The sequence below is a fragment of the Schistocerca serialis genome, chromosome 1, assembly GCF_023864345.2.
Source record: "Schistocerca serialis cubense isolate TAMUIC-IGC-003099 chromosome 1, iqSchSeri2.2, whole genome shotgun sequence".
NCBI lineage: Eukaryota > Metazoa > Arthropoda > Insecta > Orthoptera > Acrididae > Schistocerca > Schistocerca serialis.
The window spans coordinates 1,257,569,812-1,257,587,671 of record NC_064638.1 but is presented as its reverse complement, the minus strand read 5'-3'; positions in this window follow the sequence as shown (position 1 = coordinate 1,257,587,671).

Below are 17,860 nucleotides of genomic sequence, written 5' to 3'. Positions count from 1 at the left end.
CTTTCTTATAATAGAAAAGAATATAGTGGGGACCCATAAACTGAGACTGTCTTTACAGGCAATTTCTGTGACTATTTCAGAAACAAACTGCAATTTTCCAATACTAAAATAATTTAGATGTTCATACTTTAAAGCAAGTAATTCAAATATTAAATTCAATTAACTTCAGAAATTAGTTCATGGTAATAATCAAAGCAAAATTACTTTCCACATAGGTTCAATTTGCGTGCCTTATCCATTACCTGTGAATCTGATACTTTTACGGTAACACTACACACTTTGGCGCTGAACTTTAGCGCATTTAGTACAGAAGCAAATCATTAATTAATTAGAAACAGGATACTCGGTTTCTGCACATTTAGGATTGGACCCTGCATTGGTTTCATGATCAGGACAATTTTAAGATTCAAACACGTGTTTACACCACTGGAATTATTATTGAAAAACACTCTCACAAACATACTGGTTCATACTATGATACACATCTGAGTTCCTGAAGTGGGGTGGACCAGTGGCGCAATAGTGGTGGCAAGAAAGTGGCGGCAATCTGGTCTCACACACTTGATGTTTAATGCTTTTTATTAATTATTCTTGGCGACGTATTATCCTCGTGTTAGAGCCATTCCATAATAACAAGAGCATTATACGACAGCCGAAACCACATCCGAGGCAATTTCAATATAAACTGGCTTTCAAATGCCTCACTTGGGACCCTCAATGTTAACCGTACAACGGCCAACAACTGACTGCATCGCGTGCCTACTAGAGATGGGCAAAACTGTTCTTTTCAGAGATCGGATCCGAACTGTTCACTCCCCGAAATGAACTAGGTCTTTTTCATGACTCACCACTCATTCACAACAGAAAATAAATGGAAGACACATTGCCCTTTAAACTTGGTTTATTCCGGTACTATAACTGTATTTTGATCTTATTTGATCCTATTTTGAAGTAACACAGATAATGAGTAAGAATTTTGTATTGTTTATTGAAATTTCCACGATATGACAAAGTTTTTGATTATCGATTTATTTTGCACTATCGTGGTTTTTTGGGTGATCGGAAAATGTTGTAACTTGAGATTTACATTAACAATGTATTTGGCTATAATGTCTTAAAATTTCATTAACCTCGTACAAATACATCCCAAGCCATATATATTGTTAAAGTGAACATTTCCTTCCGAAGACACCCAAAATCGCAAAATCCGTACTACAATTAGAAAAAAAATATAAATTTGACTGTAAGACCAAAGTGCTGCATATAGCCTTATGCAGAATAAAACAAGGAAAATATTGGTGTATCACATTTTGCGATACGTTTATTGGTTCGCTCGTAATTAAAGTGTAAATTCGAGTGTCCATAATAAAAAATCCTATAGTAAGAGGAGTCGTCAGGAACCACATCTGATCAGTTTAAACAAATAAAAATAAAATAAAAACAAATGATGTATACATAACATAATTATGTAATATACATAGCGGTATTAGTACGAAGAACAATATCCAGTAGAGACGAACTCCGATGCAGAGGCGCTGAGTCAAGCTGGTCGAGCCGCGAGCTGTATTGCTGCGTGAGCTAAGACCGCAGAGACCAGAGTGACACCTGAGTTGCTTTGCTCAACGCTCTGGCTAGAGTCGAGAACGGTGGGGTGAGCGTTGAGCGGGCGAGTTCCGAGGGTGGGGGGGTGCGGTGAACGGCCACCACTCACCCGCTCGGAGACAAATCGTCCGTTCTCTTGCGAGCAGGTTGTTGCAAGTAGTTCTTATGTTCTCCGTCTTATGTTCTCTGCTAGGAGGCTCTCTGTCCTGTTGCTCGCATTAACTGCCCAGAGGGCAGGACGTGCGACTGAAATGTTCGACGGAGTGCGATGCTAAGTTAAGGTGCGCCAGACACTGCACGTGGCAGAGGAAGCACAGAGACGGCACGGCATATGTGAAACACAAAATCCAATGGGGCACTGCACAATGCAGGCAGCCAAGACAGAAGCAGGGCAGAGGCCGGCGCTGGCAGTGTTGTGTGGCGTACAGTGTGCTCTGACCAACAGAGCCCCCCCCCCCCTCTCTCTCTCTCTCTCTCTCTCTCTCTCTCTCTCTCTGCTGTGGGAAACGTTTGGAGCTACCGTTCTTTTTTTCTGAATCACTGATTGTTCACTCCTTTGAAAGATTCAACTCTATAAAACAGTTCAGGAGCGGATCCCCCATCTCTAGTGCCTACCTGGTAGCCGTCCAGATCGACCGCCAGAACCACCTTTTAACGCGCTCCAGGTCACTTCCGTAGCGGAGGGCTTTCCTTTCACCTTTTATACTACGCAATACAAATTCGCTAAGCATGAACCACCATTAAAAGTAAAATTTATCTTTCTGAACATACGTATTTTATAAAGTCTCGTTATTGTTAAACGTCATTTTAATTTTCATAATACATATATTACAAACTTCCACTTTCTTTCTGAGAATTCAATGACCTTCATTAGTAAAGAACAACCACTTCATTGTTACATACACATAATTACACAGTATAAAATACTTACAATCGGTATTGGTGTTACAGGGTGACCAAGAGACGAATACACTAAACACATTCAGAAGGATGTAGGTTGAAGTTGTTGTCACTTCGTGATAAAGCTTGCACAGTATAGAGTAGCATGGACAGCTCCATCAAAGCAATTTCTGGACTGAAAACAACAATTGCAATTTATTGTGTTGACGAAACATGATTCCTTTTAGTACGCATGTGGATGACTTCATACTTTTCATGATTTTGGGTCAATTGTCACTTTTTGTACCACATAGATATTTTGTCTAGATCATTTTGAAGCGTGTATTGAATGAGTACTTCAGCACAGTTGTACAAGGGTCACTCCAAAATAAATGCATACTATTTTTTTAAAATCCATCTTTTATTCTACATGTTTGAAAGTTTTACAGTGTAGATACATACTTTAGGAACAATCTTTTAATTTCTCCACATAATTTCCAACCCTCTCAACTGCCTTACGCCATCTTGGAACCAGCTCCTGTATACCCGCACAGTAAAATTCTGGACCAACCTGCTGGAGCCACTGTTTGGCAGCGTGCACAAGGGAGTCATCAAATCTTGTTCCAGAAAGAGAGTCTTTCAGTTTCCCAAAGAGATGACAGTCACATGGAGCCAGGTCAGGACTGTAAGATGGGTGTTTCAATGTTGTCCATCCGAGTTTTGTGATCGCTTCCATGGTTTTATGACTGACGTGTAGCCGTGCATTGTCATGCAACAGCAAAACATCCTGCTTTTGCGATGTGGTCGAACATGACTCAGTCGAGGTGGAAGTTTCTTCAGTGTCGTCACAATGCATCAGAATTTATGGTGGTTCCACTTGGTATGATGTCCACAAGCAAGATTCCTTGGGAATCGAAAAACACCATAGCCATAACTTTTCCAGGAGAAGGTGTGCTTTTGAATTTTTTTTTCTTGGGTGAATTTGCATGATGCCACTCCATTGATTGCCTCTTCGTCTCTGGTGAAAAATGATGGAGCCATGTTTCACCACCTGTCACAATTCTTCCAAGGAATTCATCTCCACCATTCTCGTTCTCTTCCAAAAGTTCGCTGCATACCATATTTCTTGTTTCTTTCTGATCCACTGTCAACATCCTTGGAATGCACCTGGCACAAACCTTTTTTAACGCCAACACTTTCAGTATTCTGCAAACACTTACTTCCCCTGTCTCACCGTAGCGTGACTATTCGTTCACTGTGATGCGTCTAAATGGTTCAAATGGCTCTGAGCACTATGGGACTCAACTGCTGAGGTCATTAGTCCCCTAGAACTTAGAACTAGTTAAACCTAACTAACCTAAGGACATCACAAACATCGATGCCCGAGGCAGGATTCGAACCTGCGACCATAGCGGTCTGGCGGTTCCAGACTGCAGCGCCTTTAACCACACGGCCACTTCGGCCGGCTGTGATGCGTCTGTCAGCAGTCACCAATTCGCTAACTCTCTGCACATTTTCTGGAGTGTGTGCAGTACGAGGCCTGCCGCTGTGAGGACAATCCTCAATATAGCCGTGCCAGCTTTCATCATGTAACCTGCTTGCCCACCGACTAACGGTACTGCGATCGAGAGCAGCATCTCCATACAGCTTTTTCAACCTCTTGTGAATGTTTCCCACTGTCTCGTTTTCACAACACAGGAATTCTATGACGTCACGTTGCTTCTGACGAACGTAAAGTGTAGCAGCCATCTTGAAGACATGCTGTGACGGCGCCACTCACGGGAAGAGGTTGAACTAAGTTTGAAAACAAGCGGGAAGGATGTATCTACACACTGTAAAACTTTCGCACATGCAGAATGAAAACTGTATTTTTACAAAAATAGTGTGAATTTCTTTTGGAGTGACCCTCGTATGACACATATGTGAATTCCTGACTTTGGCAGAGCAGTGGCGCAATAGCAGTGGCAAGCATGTGACGGCAGTCTGGTCTCTCACACTTATGTTCAATGCTCTTTATAAATTATTCTTGACGACGTATTATCCTCGTTTTAGAGCCATTCCATCATAACAAGAGCACCATAAGAAGTCAGAAACCACATCAGAGGCAATTTAAATATAAATTGGCTTTCAAATGCCTCACTTGGCACCCTCGATGTTAACCGTGCAACAGCTAGCCATTGACTGCGTAGCATGCCTTCCTATTAGACGCCCAGATCGACCACCAAAACCACCTTTTAATGCACGCCAGGCCACTTCCATAGCGGAAGGTGTTCCCTACACCTTATATACTATACAGTACAAATTCGCTAACCATGAACCACCATTCAAGGTATAATTTCTCTTTCTAAACATACATATTTTACATATTTTACAAAGTTTCATTATTGTTAAACATCATTTTAGTTTCCATAATACATATATTACTAACTTCAACTTTCTTTCTGAGAATTCAATGACTTTATTAGTAAAGAACAACCACTTCATAGTTACATACACATAATTACACAGTATAAACTACTTATAATCGATATTGGTGTTTGAGGGTGAACAAGAGATGGATACACTAAGCAGATTCAGAAGGATATAGGTTGCAATTGTCACTTGGAGATGAAGCTTCCACAGGATAGAGTGGCATGGACAGCTCCATCAAACCTATTTCTGGACTGAAGACCACAACAACGACAGCAATGTACTCTGTAGCCAAAATGTGATTCCTTTTAGTACGCTTGTGGATGACTTCATACTTTTCATGATTCAGGGTCAGTTGCCACTTTTCGTACGACATAGATATTTTGTCTACATCATTTTGAACTGTGTATTGAATGAGTACTTCAGCAAAGTTGCAGTCACAGTATTACAGGGGAGGATCAATTTTGTACTGGATCTGCCAGAAGGTAACAAAGTCACTCGATCGTAGAATATGGTACTTTCCCCACGTATTACAGCACATATTCAACCTGGACTGCTTAGACTCCTCATCTTCCTGTTAAACTTGGGAAGGAAAACAAAATACCGCGGAAGTGGTGGCAACGCGGCAATATCCGTGGCGGTAACCGAGGGCAGGCTCGGCGCGGCCTTTGGCGCACCTGCGGCCGGCTGACCGCCACCGCGGCCGCTACCGCCACCGCAGCCTGCGCTACGCTGCGCAAAGGGACCGCGATACAGCGCTGCACGGGGGGCCCCTTGTGTGGGTGGGCTGCAGCGCGGCACCACGCCGCGGCAGACCGCAGCGTCCGGGGCCGGCGCGTTGCTGCGCAGCGATGCATATCCCCCAGGCGCTCTGGAGATCGCTAACACATAGCTGATGTTCGTTCGGCTTTCAAATATTCCAAAACGTTAACACAGTGATGTTTCGGCAATAAATTAAGCAAAATCCTGACTGGGTTGTAAGTTACTGAGAAAGGGATTGTATCAGACAGTCACTAGTTATGTAATCAAATTCATTTTATTACCATTTACCAATTTTGGATGTTCTCACGCACCTCTCCGGAAGGTGCACATTTCCTTCTTTCTTTCCGTAAGTGTGACAATCACAATATTATTACAGTCCATCGTAAACGCAGCTGACAAAAATACAAGATAAATTTTTTTAGCACAGTACCAAACACGAATTATTCTACTGAAAGTAGTTTTCCTCTGTGATTTTTCGTATCATGCCTTCACTTCTGTGATGTCTGGAAATATTTTAAATTTGTATTAGATGCAAGAATGCGGTATTTATTTGTCAGCATGACTGGGGATACAATTTTTACCAAACACAACTGTTTATGTTTCAATTCTCTTGGCTAGTGATTTTGGTAGTTCTCAAATTTTCCAGCTACAACCTTTCCTTTCCTTCTCACTCTACAGTGGCAGCACATACGTTTGTGACACATGAGAAATATTGGAAAAATATCTGTTTCCTCATAAGACTTCTTACTGTAGACTTCTCTCAGGTGCCTTGCCTGTCAATTGCAATTTCTCGATCGAAACATCCCTGTAATACAAGATGATATCTGAGAGAGAAATTTGAAACAACGAGATCATATTCTTGAACTAAATTAGAACTATATTAATACCTTTAGCTGTTAATGGGGACAGGTGATAATGTGTGTTCCAACCGGGACTGGAACCCGGGATCTCCTGCTTACATGGCAGACGCTCTATCAATCTGAGCCACCGAGGGCACTGACTGCAGGGACCATCTCGCGCACGCCTCCCGCGGGACCCACATTCGCACCTTGTATGTCCAAACACTACATTTGTAGTGTCCCACCGCAACACACTTATTACTCCTGGAAGACATTCTTACCAAGTCCCGTAAGAGTGTGGGGAATATGTGTGCACCCGCACAGAAGAAGAAGGTAATGGCCGTTATTGCCAGAACTATATACTCATATGGACATGACAGACACTATATCCATATAAGTATATATTCTTGAACTGGTGTTTTCAAATTTTCTAAGACGAAATTCTCCAGAAGTTTTGAAATCAGAATAATAAAAATGTTTCTTCCTGACAGCAGTCTTTCAGATCTCACAAATGTTGCTTTTTACCTAACTCGGAAAAATTGCCTGGCCGTCGGTTAAGTTCCTGACAGCTATAACAGTCTAATTCCACTCGTCACACGCAAATCACTCCATTTGTCACACGGTGTTTAACACGGATAGCACTACGAAATGAGTAGTATACACCTACTCAGTTGTGACTCATTCATCAAAGTTAGTACAAATAAATCAGAAAATTTATCGAACACATCGAAGGCAGAGGCGTGGAGAGATGTGGGGACAATACAGCCTGACACGCATCACATCTTGTCCGCGGCCCACTTTGGCAGATGTCTTAACCGTCGCAGACGGCTTTTAATCACCCTGCTCTGAACAGCTGCAGCTATCAATTGTACCTCTTCTGAACATCGATCCTTGCATTTCCATTTCAGTCTCTAGAATGATTAGGTAAGTTTTTTTGTTTTATTTAAAGAGAATCTTTAAACTAGTATAAGGTATCACAATATCCAGCAAACGAAAACTAGCAGAAGTTTTGAAAAATGTCCGCGAAGTCGACATACGTCGAGAGGCCCCTTTCAGATGGGAAGTATTTCAGTTAACAATGATAAATAGCTACATATACCTTTAACGTATTGGCTGTACAAGATGCGAAATATTTAAGTGTCAGTTCAAATGAAAATGTAATTAATCTAATAGACCTACATCTACAACTGCGATACTCTACAAGCCACTTTATGGTGCGTGGCTGAGGTACTTTTTGTACCATTTCCACTTATCCCTTTTTCTTTTCCAGCCGCGAAAGGTTCTCGTGAACAGCTATTGCTGGAAAGCATCCATGTGAGATCGAATCTCTACTTGTACCTTCGTGGTCTTTTCGCGAGATGTCCATAGGAGGGAGAAATATATTGATTGACTCTTCTAGAAACGTATACTTAAACTGTAAACCATGCTTTTCTACCACTGGAGTTGGCTCAGTCTGTCACACTTTCGCGCTTACTTAATGAATCGAAACGTACTATCCTTCTTTGGATCTATTTCCGTTATTAATCCTATCTGGTAAGGGTTCCAGACTGACGAGCAGTATTCAAGTATCGATGGAACGAAGGTTTTTTAAGCTACTTCCTTTGTGGGTTGACTATATTTCCCAAGGATTCTTCCAATGAATCCCTGTTTGGCATTTGCCTTACCTAAGATTTGTTTTATGGGATTGTTTCTCTTTAAATCGCTCCGTACGCATACTCCTAGATATTTTATGGATGTGACTGTTTCTAGAGACTGTCGTTTAATCTTACAATAATAGATATTTATGCCTATTTATGGGCAGGACTGTACCAGGATACGTAATATGTTACTTTCGGAAGTCTGTTTTCTGATTGGCTGCTCAAGGTAATTTTCGGATAAGGAACTTACAAAAATTTCAGATAATTCCCTGCTACTCGTCTGGATAACTTGTTTCCAGCCTATAGCTGTCAAGTTGAAATTTGCATCTAGTAGTATAGCATGACCAGGAAATTTAAGCGAAATTTTCCTCAAGTTTCTGCTCAAAATCTGTGTATTGCCAGTATTTATGAAATAGTTTTTTCTGAGTCATCAGTCTTCTGACTGGTTTGACACGGTTTGCCACGACATCTTCTCCCATGCCAATTACATAATCACGGAATAGCACTTGGTACCCCCAAAGTTGTCAGCTATTTATTGGATGTATTCCTGTCTTTGCCTTCGCATACAGTTTTCAACCTCTACAGTTCCCTCTAGTGCCATTGAAATTACTGCGTGATGTTTTAACACACGTCCTATCATCATTGCCTTTCTTCCTATCAGTGTTCTCCATATGTAGTTTTCAACGCCGATTCAGCAGACACGCTCCTCATTTCTTACCTTTTCAGTACATCTGATTTTCAGCACCTTCCCATTACAACTGAAATGCTTCGAGTCTGTCATTTTCTGTTCTTCTGGTATTAACAAGACCTAAGGAATTAGTATCACTCAATCTACTGATAAATCCACAATGTTTTATATTGCTATTCTCTTTTGCATTGTGATTTGTTGTTAGTTACCCTAGAATCAATTACTCAACGACAATTGTAATTGTATCAAATAAGCGGCTGAGTTAGGTATGTTGATCAAACTTACATGTATCATTCGATAGCTCATGAAACGCTTCAGCGAATGACATCTCAGTTACAGCTGTGACTTTCTCTTTATGAAAGGAATTAATTTTTAAAGCAAATGTTAAAATGTGCTCTTTCCTCCTGTCTTAACTCGGTCATTTATAATGGACAGCGCCCTATTTTAAACAAATAGTTTTGCTGAATGAAACGGTGTTTAGCGCTGACAAGTAATTTCTGTGGTATTGAAGGTATCAACAATTTATGGTGACAGAATATTGAAGTGGTGGCGTTCTCTGGCAGCACCTAGAGGCAGCCATCAGCTACAGTCTGGGACAGTAACTTCCGGAAAGTTCACCGGACGCACTGTCCAGTGCTGGCTCACGTGCTCAGGTTAAATATGTGGTGTGTCAAAGTCATCGACATCGATAAACAAGTCGTTAAAGTCGACATAAAAGTTTTCTCGGTGTAGTACAGCGTCCTATTATATAAAACTGATGCTGGAGAAAAACCAACGTTTCGGTCACGTTTGCAGTGGCTTTCTTCTGGGTCTACTGTACACCTGAGGTGTAAAGAACAAGATACGGTTTAGAGAGTTTATATTAAAATTTCGTACTAACGACTTATTTTTCCATGTGTTTTGTTTGAACACACCATATGTTTGGCTTCCTTAAGACATACTGAATCATAGTTATGGATATCCTGCACTTTATTTTCTAATTAACACAGGTTTATGAAGTTAAATTTTTCTTAAATTCTTTTAAAGAAGTTGCCTTTTATAAACAAAATAAATAAAAATTTTAATATTCTGATTTCAAAGATTCTCTGTATAATTAAATTGTAAACATGAATATGGATTTATATGAGTACTTTGAATTTATGTGAAACTGTGTAGTTCTGTTTAATACCATGGTTACACTTGATGGCTGCTTGTAATATCTGCCATACTTACTACCCAGTCTCAGTTTGCATGAAGGTTTTCAACGAGCTTGAAAATGACTGTTTGGTGCACTATATATTATAATTTATATAATGATTGTTTCACCTTTGACATGCCGATATACTGCGCTATGAATACTCTTGAAATGCCTTTTTTAATATCTGACGCAAATGATTGTGTGCATGGACGAGATTCCCTACAGTACAGTGCATAAGGTACGCTATGGATCAATATTATGAGGGCTATTCGGAAAGCAAGGAACGACAGGCCGCGAAATGGAAACCACAGTGAAAATCAAAACTGTTTTATTTGCAACAGTTAGCTACAACTTCCAGCTACTTATCACCATAGACGCCGATCCGACTTAGACGTTTGTCGTAGCGTTGTTCCAACTTTCCAATACCCTTGTTATAGAAGGCAGCCGCGAGTATTTTCCACCGATTCTCTACGCTGGCCTACAGCGTGTTGTCTGCGTCAAAATGTTATCTTCATAGCCAGCAGTTCATGTGAGCAGAGATGAAACTCAGAGGGAGACAATTACTGGCTGTATTGTGGGTAATCAAACATTTCCAATTGAAAACGATGCAGCGGCATCTTCACTGCCTCTGCAGAATATGGCTGAGAATTGTCTTTAAGAAGAAAACGATCGACAGTTATGTAATGTTGGCTGCATAGTTTCAGGCGAAGTTTCTCACCAGTCCCTCGTACTTGGCGGGAGACACTATTGTTCTAGGTATCTTCATGTGCCCCCTGTGTGCTCAGAACTAAATAGAACGACGTAACGCGGTCTACGGGCATACTAGAGACACTGTCCAACACACCTGTACAAAACTTCATTGGATTTTCACTGTGGTTTCTATTTCGCGACCGATTGTTCCTTACTTTCCGAATAACCCTCGTATGTTAAAAATGTAACTTATATGTAGATATCTAACAGCCAGTTTTCTGCTTACTCGATCTATGCTTTACAAATCCTAAGATAGCAACATAGTTTGTCGAATCAGTTATCTGAATAACTTCTGTTTTCACGTCAATCTACATCACGCCCAGAGAGAAACAATGTCGATAATATGTTGTCATTCTAACTAGCGATAAGAGCTGATAAGCTTTTATGTCTGGTCGTGAATGGAATGATTGTCTTTCAATAATTCCTTGATACACTAAAGATGTTCTGCCTCGAAATGCGCACTGTTTACCAAAAACACTGTTTTAAACATAGTAGAAGATTTTTGACATTACTTTGTACTTATATTACGTTTTCTTTTAAACATTGCTTAGCTCCTGCACTCAACTGGTATATCAGCATACTCAGACTATCTGTATGTTTGTAATCTACCACTCCATTTAGAAATGTTCCTGCCAAGAAAATTTCTATATACGATTCAAGCTGAACTGGTTCAACTGTACCATCTTCATTCTGAGGTATATGGTAGGTATTTCCCTAAATCATATGATAGGAACGTGACTTTTATCTACTGTTACCAAAACTGAGATAATGCTACGTACTTAATGCAATGTGCATCTCCGCGGTGTGTGTGGTAGATTGGGAAGACTGGGTGTTAATTTCACAAAGGGAAAGGAGATGCAAAGGGCTGCTCATGCACAGTACAGGTAGGAAACCTGTGTGACGTCGCCTGGGTAAGTGCCGTTGAATACGTAGTACTGAGGTCCTTCTGTTTCAGAGATTGCGGAAGGGCATGAGGGAAAGGGGCTGGCCTCCTACACATTTGACCGGCTCTGTGTCACACGTCACGGCCGCAAGAGTAACAGCGGGGATCCATTAGGCTCATCAATACTGGAACACGCCGCGTGGAGCGCCACCTGTCCTCCACACAGGCGGCGCTGAATCATTGATGCCGTCTGCCCTGACAGGGTCGCCACCGAGCGAGCATGACGCAGATCTCGCTGTGCCTTTCCTGGAACGAAATTTCCACCGAAATAACTGCTGCCTATTTTCATTTGCTTCTAAAGCTACATTTGAGTTCCCAATATTGTTATCTTTTACAGGTGGGACTATATATCAGGAGTTCTGCTGCTGTGGATTGCAATTGCGTATATATCAGACAATTTTTCACAACGTAGATATATGATACGGGTCCATTATGTCCTTTCCGTACAATATGCCTGCAAGAGATGGAAAAGTTTTTATCTTCGCCGCCATAAGTCTGTGGTCTCACAATCAAGTGTTTATCAACCTTTTCTACTTGTCGTCCCCCCCCCCCCCCCTCCCTTTGTAACCCTGGAATATCTCAGGTCCCCCACGTTTATTTATTTTTATTTTTTTGGTTCTTCCTAAAAACTTTATTTCACAGTAATCTGCAATCTAGTGTTTCAAGAAACATGGAAGCCGAAACATGGCTTATTTAAATATCCAGTGATATTGTTTTCAATTAAACTACACTTTTCACATATAAATTTTTTTATGTGACGAAACTCACAAGAAAATTCAGACCTTCAATGAGGCTGTTGAAATTGGTTCTCTTTAACCTGCTGCTGAGTGGTTAGTTTCAAATGAGTTGAAGTACATGCAAGGGCACTGTCCGTGTTCGAGCGACTGAGGTGTCTTTATTTTGGGATGGCAAGTGGTGAGAATCCGGTCTCACATAGGTATGTAGATGAGAACTGTACGTGGACTTCTAAGTCTTTCTTCGCCATTCACAGATAAATAGAAAGGAAACTGGCTCAAAATTATTCCAACTCTATTTGTTGAAACTGTTATTCAGCGCTCGAATCACATTTCATTACAATTGCATCCTCTTGTAAAGAAATGTAGAGCTACCGTAGTCTACCGTAGACGACGGTAGATTACGGCAGTTTTCCTAGTAGCTTCAGTCAGGTAAGTTCGTGACCGTTTTACCTGTACGTTTGGTGTGTTGCATACATATCGGACACTACATTATTTGGATTGCTTTGTTTGCGTATGCGATCAGCGTCTTACTTGATTCCCCTAGAAACCGAAGGCCGCGAACTGTCTAAAGGACAGGATATATAAAGGGCAGCGTAACCTGCGGAACATTATTGTTCTACATAGTTATGCTCCTCTCTGTAACTTAAGAATAAACCCTTATTTATAGCAAAACTGAAACTGTCAATGTTTAATAAAAAACTGCAAAACAAAGCTATATCAAAATCGCTTTAATATTTCGTGTTATTCATAAAGAACTCTCGCATTTATCAATAATAATAGGAAACCCCTTTGATCATGATGAAGAGTGTTCTACTGAGTACAAAAAACAATAACTGTATATATATTGTAAGTAGGCTGTTTAGGTTTTTTTTATTGGTAACGCCAAGTAGCGCTCTGTGTGAAAATCACTGGCTGTGCTGTGTGAAGTCTGTGGCTAGTGTGCATTGTTGGAATTTGCTATTATTGTGCTGGGCTGTTGGCTGTTAACAGCGCGTAGCATTGCGCGGTTGGAGGTGAGCCGCCAGCAGTGGTGGATGTGTGGAGAGAGATGGCAGAGTTTTGAGAGCGGATGATCTGGACGTGTGTCCATCAGAGACAGTAAATTTGTAAGACTGGATGTCATGAACTGATATATATATATATATATATATATATATATATGTATATATATAATGACTTTTGAACACTATTAAGGTAAATACATTGTTTGTTCTCTCTCAAAATCTATCATTTGCTAACTATGCCTATCAGTAGTTAGTGCCTTCAGTAGTTAGAATCTTTTATTTAGCTTGCAGAATTGGTGCTCGCTGTATTGCAGTAGTTCGAGTAACGAAGATTTTTGTGAGGTAAGAATTCATGAAAGGTATAGGTTATTGTCAGTCAGGGCCATTCTTTTGTAGGGATTACTGGAAGTCAGATTGCGTTGCGCTAAAATTTTGTGTGTCACTTTCGTGAATGTCTGAGTACGTTCAGTTTTGCTCAGCTGTTTGAAAATCAAATAGTTTAAGAGGTTTATCAGCACAGTAACTCATTAACTTTTTTAAGGGGACGTTACATATGCATATGCAAACAGCTGAGCAAAACTGAACGTACTCAGACATCACTAAAGTGACACACAATATTTTTAGCGCAGCGCAATCTGTCTTTCAGTAATCCCTACAAAAGAATGGCCCTGGCTAACAATAACCTATACCTTTCATGAATTCTTACCTCACAAAAATCTTCGTTACTCAAACTACTACAATACAGCGAGCACCAATACTGCCAGCTAAATAAAAGATTCTAACTACTGAAGGCACTAACTACTGATAGGCATAGTTAGCAAATGAAAGATTTTAACAGAGAACAAACAATGTATTTAGCTTAATAGTGTTGAAAACTCATAATATACATAGCAGTTCATGACATCCAGTCTTACAAATTTACTGTCTCTTTCCAGATCATCCGCTCTCAAAACTCCACCACTGCTGGCGGTTCACCTCCAACTGCGCAACGCTATGCGCTGTTAATAGCCAACAACCCAACACTACAATAGCAAATTACAACAATGCAAACCAGCCACAGACTTCACACAGCACAGCCAGTGATTTTCATACAGAGCGCTACGTGGCGTTACCAATAAAAAAACCTAAACAGCCTACTTACAATATGTTTGTGCTTGCAAACTGTACTCGGGTCAAAAATAATCGCTTTGGTTACATAAAAGTGCAGAAGTTACGCGATGTACTAATTTTTGCAGCTTATAAAATACGAAAGTCAGACACGATTTCGTATGAATCAGTTGCACAACGATTGAGATGCACGGTGCCCAGTTTTATGGCACTATACGATTCGAAAAAAGCGTGTGGGTCCTGAAGATGGCAGAAAGAATTGTCGAAACTGGTTCGTTCGAAATAAAATAACCTAATGTATACGGCTGTTGGTAAAGTTTATAGAATTGAAATGTACGTACTAGCCGATGTCCCCTGGTCATAATGGACCGACAGAAACTAACTTCACAGATGCTGCTTCAGTAAAAATTCCCATAACTCTGTTGCAAGACAAAGCATTTTCAACCAAAAACTGATTAACTGAAGATAATACCTCAGAAACGTCTGGTGATGTTTTCAGAGTTTTAGAAAAAAATAATTATTCCATTATTTTCTTTTCGTCCGCAAATCGGCAGTAGACTATTAAGTGATATTGTTGAGCTATATCAGTAGAATCGAGACACTGCAAGGCGAAAAATGGAGACATTTTAAATCTTTTTACTAGCTGTTCAGTGACAGTCGGGGCAGTTTCTTCAATACTTAGATGTACGCTGTTCTTTGAAAGATGTGTATTGCCCTACATTGCCGACCGGGGTGACCGAGCGGTTCTAGACACTACAGCCGGGAACCGTGCGACCTCTACGGTAACAGGTTCGAAACCTGCCTCGGGCTTGGACGTGTGTGATGTCCTTAGGTTAGCTAGGTTTAAGTAGTTCTAAGTTCTAGGGGACTGATGATCTCAGAAGTTAAGTCCCATAGTGCTCAGAGCCATTTCAACCATTTTTATCTTCTCCATTTTTCGCTAACTATCATCTTCAAAAGAAAAAAAATGTTTCCTTTAAGAATGGAAGGTTTGATTAACGTCTCACCAATAGTAGAGACTTTTCGTCTTTTCGTCTTTTTCCTGTTAAGAGGGAAGTTTCATACGACGCTGCAATTACTTTCTGATTTTCCTGCTGAAAGATCACAGAAGACTCCAGTTTCAAGCAAAGTAAAGAATTTGTTCCTTTTTTTATTTTTTTTTATTTTATTTTTTGTAAAAAGGCCGCAGAAGCAGTTGTAAGATTACCTTCTAGACCAAGACGGCTCAGTGATCAGTGAGCCATTATTGAGGACATTATGGCAAACAACACACTAGCATCTGACGTTGCCCTTTTGAATGAACGTGAATCCATACTTGCTGTACACTTCGCTATATAGCCTTCTTTCATCAAATATTTTTACTCGACGTACAAAACCAATAAATATGCTAATTACTTTTGCAGAGGACAAAAGGCGTAATACGGAATTAAGAATGTGTTATGTGAGAATCAGCTTGGTATCGCTCGAAACTGATATTGCTAATTCTAAAAAAAAATGCACTCGCTAACTGTAATAAGAATATAAATATTTCACTTGTCTGGCAGCCTAACTCTGCTTTCTTCTGAGGAGTTCGTACTCTCACGCCCTCCTATAAATCTCTCGCACCCTCCTCTGAAGGAGGCGAACGCCCCAGGTTAGGAACCACTGCCGGCCGGAGTGGCCGAGCGGTTAAAGGCGCTACAGTCTGGAACCGCACGACCGCTACGGTTGCAGGTTCGAATCCTGCCTCGGGCATGGATGTGTGTGATGTCCTTAGGTTAGTTAGGTTTAAGTAGTTCTAAGTTCTAGGGGACTTATGACCACAGCAGTTGAGTCCCATAGTGCTCTGAGCCATTTGAACCATTTAGGAACCACTGCAATAGAGGAAGGATAACGTCTTGTCAGCGTCGAGACAATTTGATCTGAAACAGTGAGGGAGCAGGTAATGGGCTCTATTCCTTGCCACGCAACAATGCCTTCAGCGAGTTGGACCAGAGGAAGGTAATCGGTTGTATCTGTCTTATAGGAACCATCTTGGCATTTGGCCAAGTGGAGGGTGAAGGACGGCTGAGTAGATACGTACCGGCGAATATGCGTGAACTGCTGAGCAACCGACTGCCCAGATGAATCAATGGGCTACCAACAGTGTCTCCTCAGTGACCGTGCAGAAAACATTGCTGTGTGTGTGTGTGGTCTTCAGCAGGCGTATTGTTCATGCACCCAAGCTGACTGCTGCTCATCCGCAATGTTGTTGTTGTCTTCAGTCCAGAGACTGGTTTGATGCAGCTCTCCATGCTACTCTATCCTGTGCAAGCTTCATCATCTCCCAGTACTTACTGCAACCTACATCCTTCTGAATCTGCTTAGTGTATTCATGTCTTGGTCTCCCTCTACGATTTGTACCCTCCACGCTGCCCTCCAGTACTAAATTGGTGATCCCTTGATGCCTCAGAACATGTCCTACCAACCGATCCCTTCTTCTTGTCAAGTTGTGCCACAAACTCCTCTTCTCCGCAATTCTATTCAATACCTCCTCATTAGTTACGTGATCTACCCACCTAATCTTCAACATTCTTCTGTAGCACCACATTTCGAAAGCTTCTATTCTCTTCTTGTCAAAACTATTTATTGCCCATGTTTCACTTAAATACATGGCTACACTCCATACAAATACTTTCAGAAACGACTTCCTGACACTGAAATCTATACTCGATGTTAACAAATTTCTCTTTTCAGAAACGCTTTCCTTGCCGTTGCCAGTTTACATTTTATATCCTCTCTACTTCGACCATCATCAGTTATTTTGCTCCCCAAACAGCAAAACTCATCTACTACTTTAAGTGTCTCATTTCCTAATCTAATTACCTCAGCATCACCCGACTTCATTCGACTACATTCCATTATCCTCGTTCTGCTTTTGATGATGTTCATCTTATACCCTCCTTTCAAGACACTGTCCATTCCAGAATGAGATTTTCACTCTGCAGCGGAGTGTGCGCTGATATGAAACTTCCTGGCAGATTAAAGCTGTGAGCCCGACCGAGACTCGAACTCGGGACCTTTGCCTTTCGCGGGCAAGTGCTCTACCAACTGAGCCACCGAAGCACAACTCACGTCCGGTACACACAGCTTTACTTCTGCCAGTACCTCGTCTCCTACCTTCCAAACTTTACAGAAGCTCGTGCTTCGGTGCTTCGGTGGCTCAGTTGGTAGAGCACTTGCCCGCGAAAGGCAAAGGTCCCGAGTTCGAGTCTCGGTCGGGCACACAGTTTTAATCTGCCAGGAAGTTTCATATCAGCACACACTCCGCTGCAGAGTGAAAATCTCATTCTGGAAACATCCCCCAG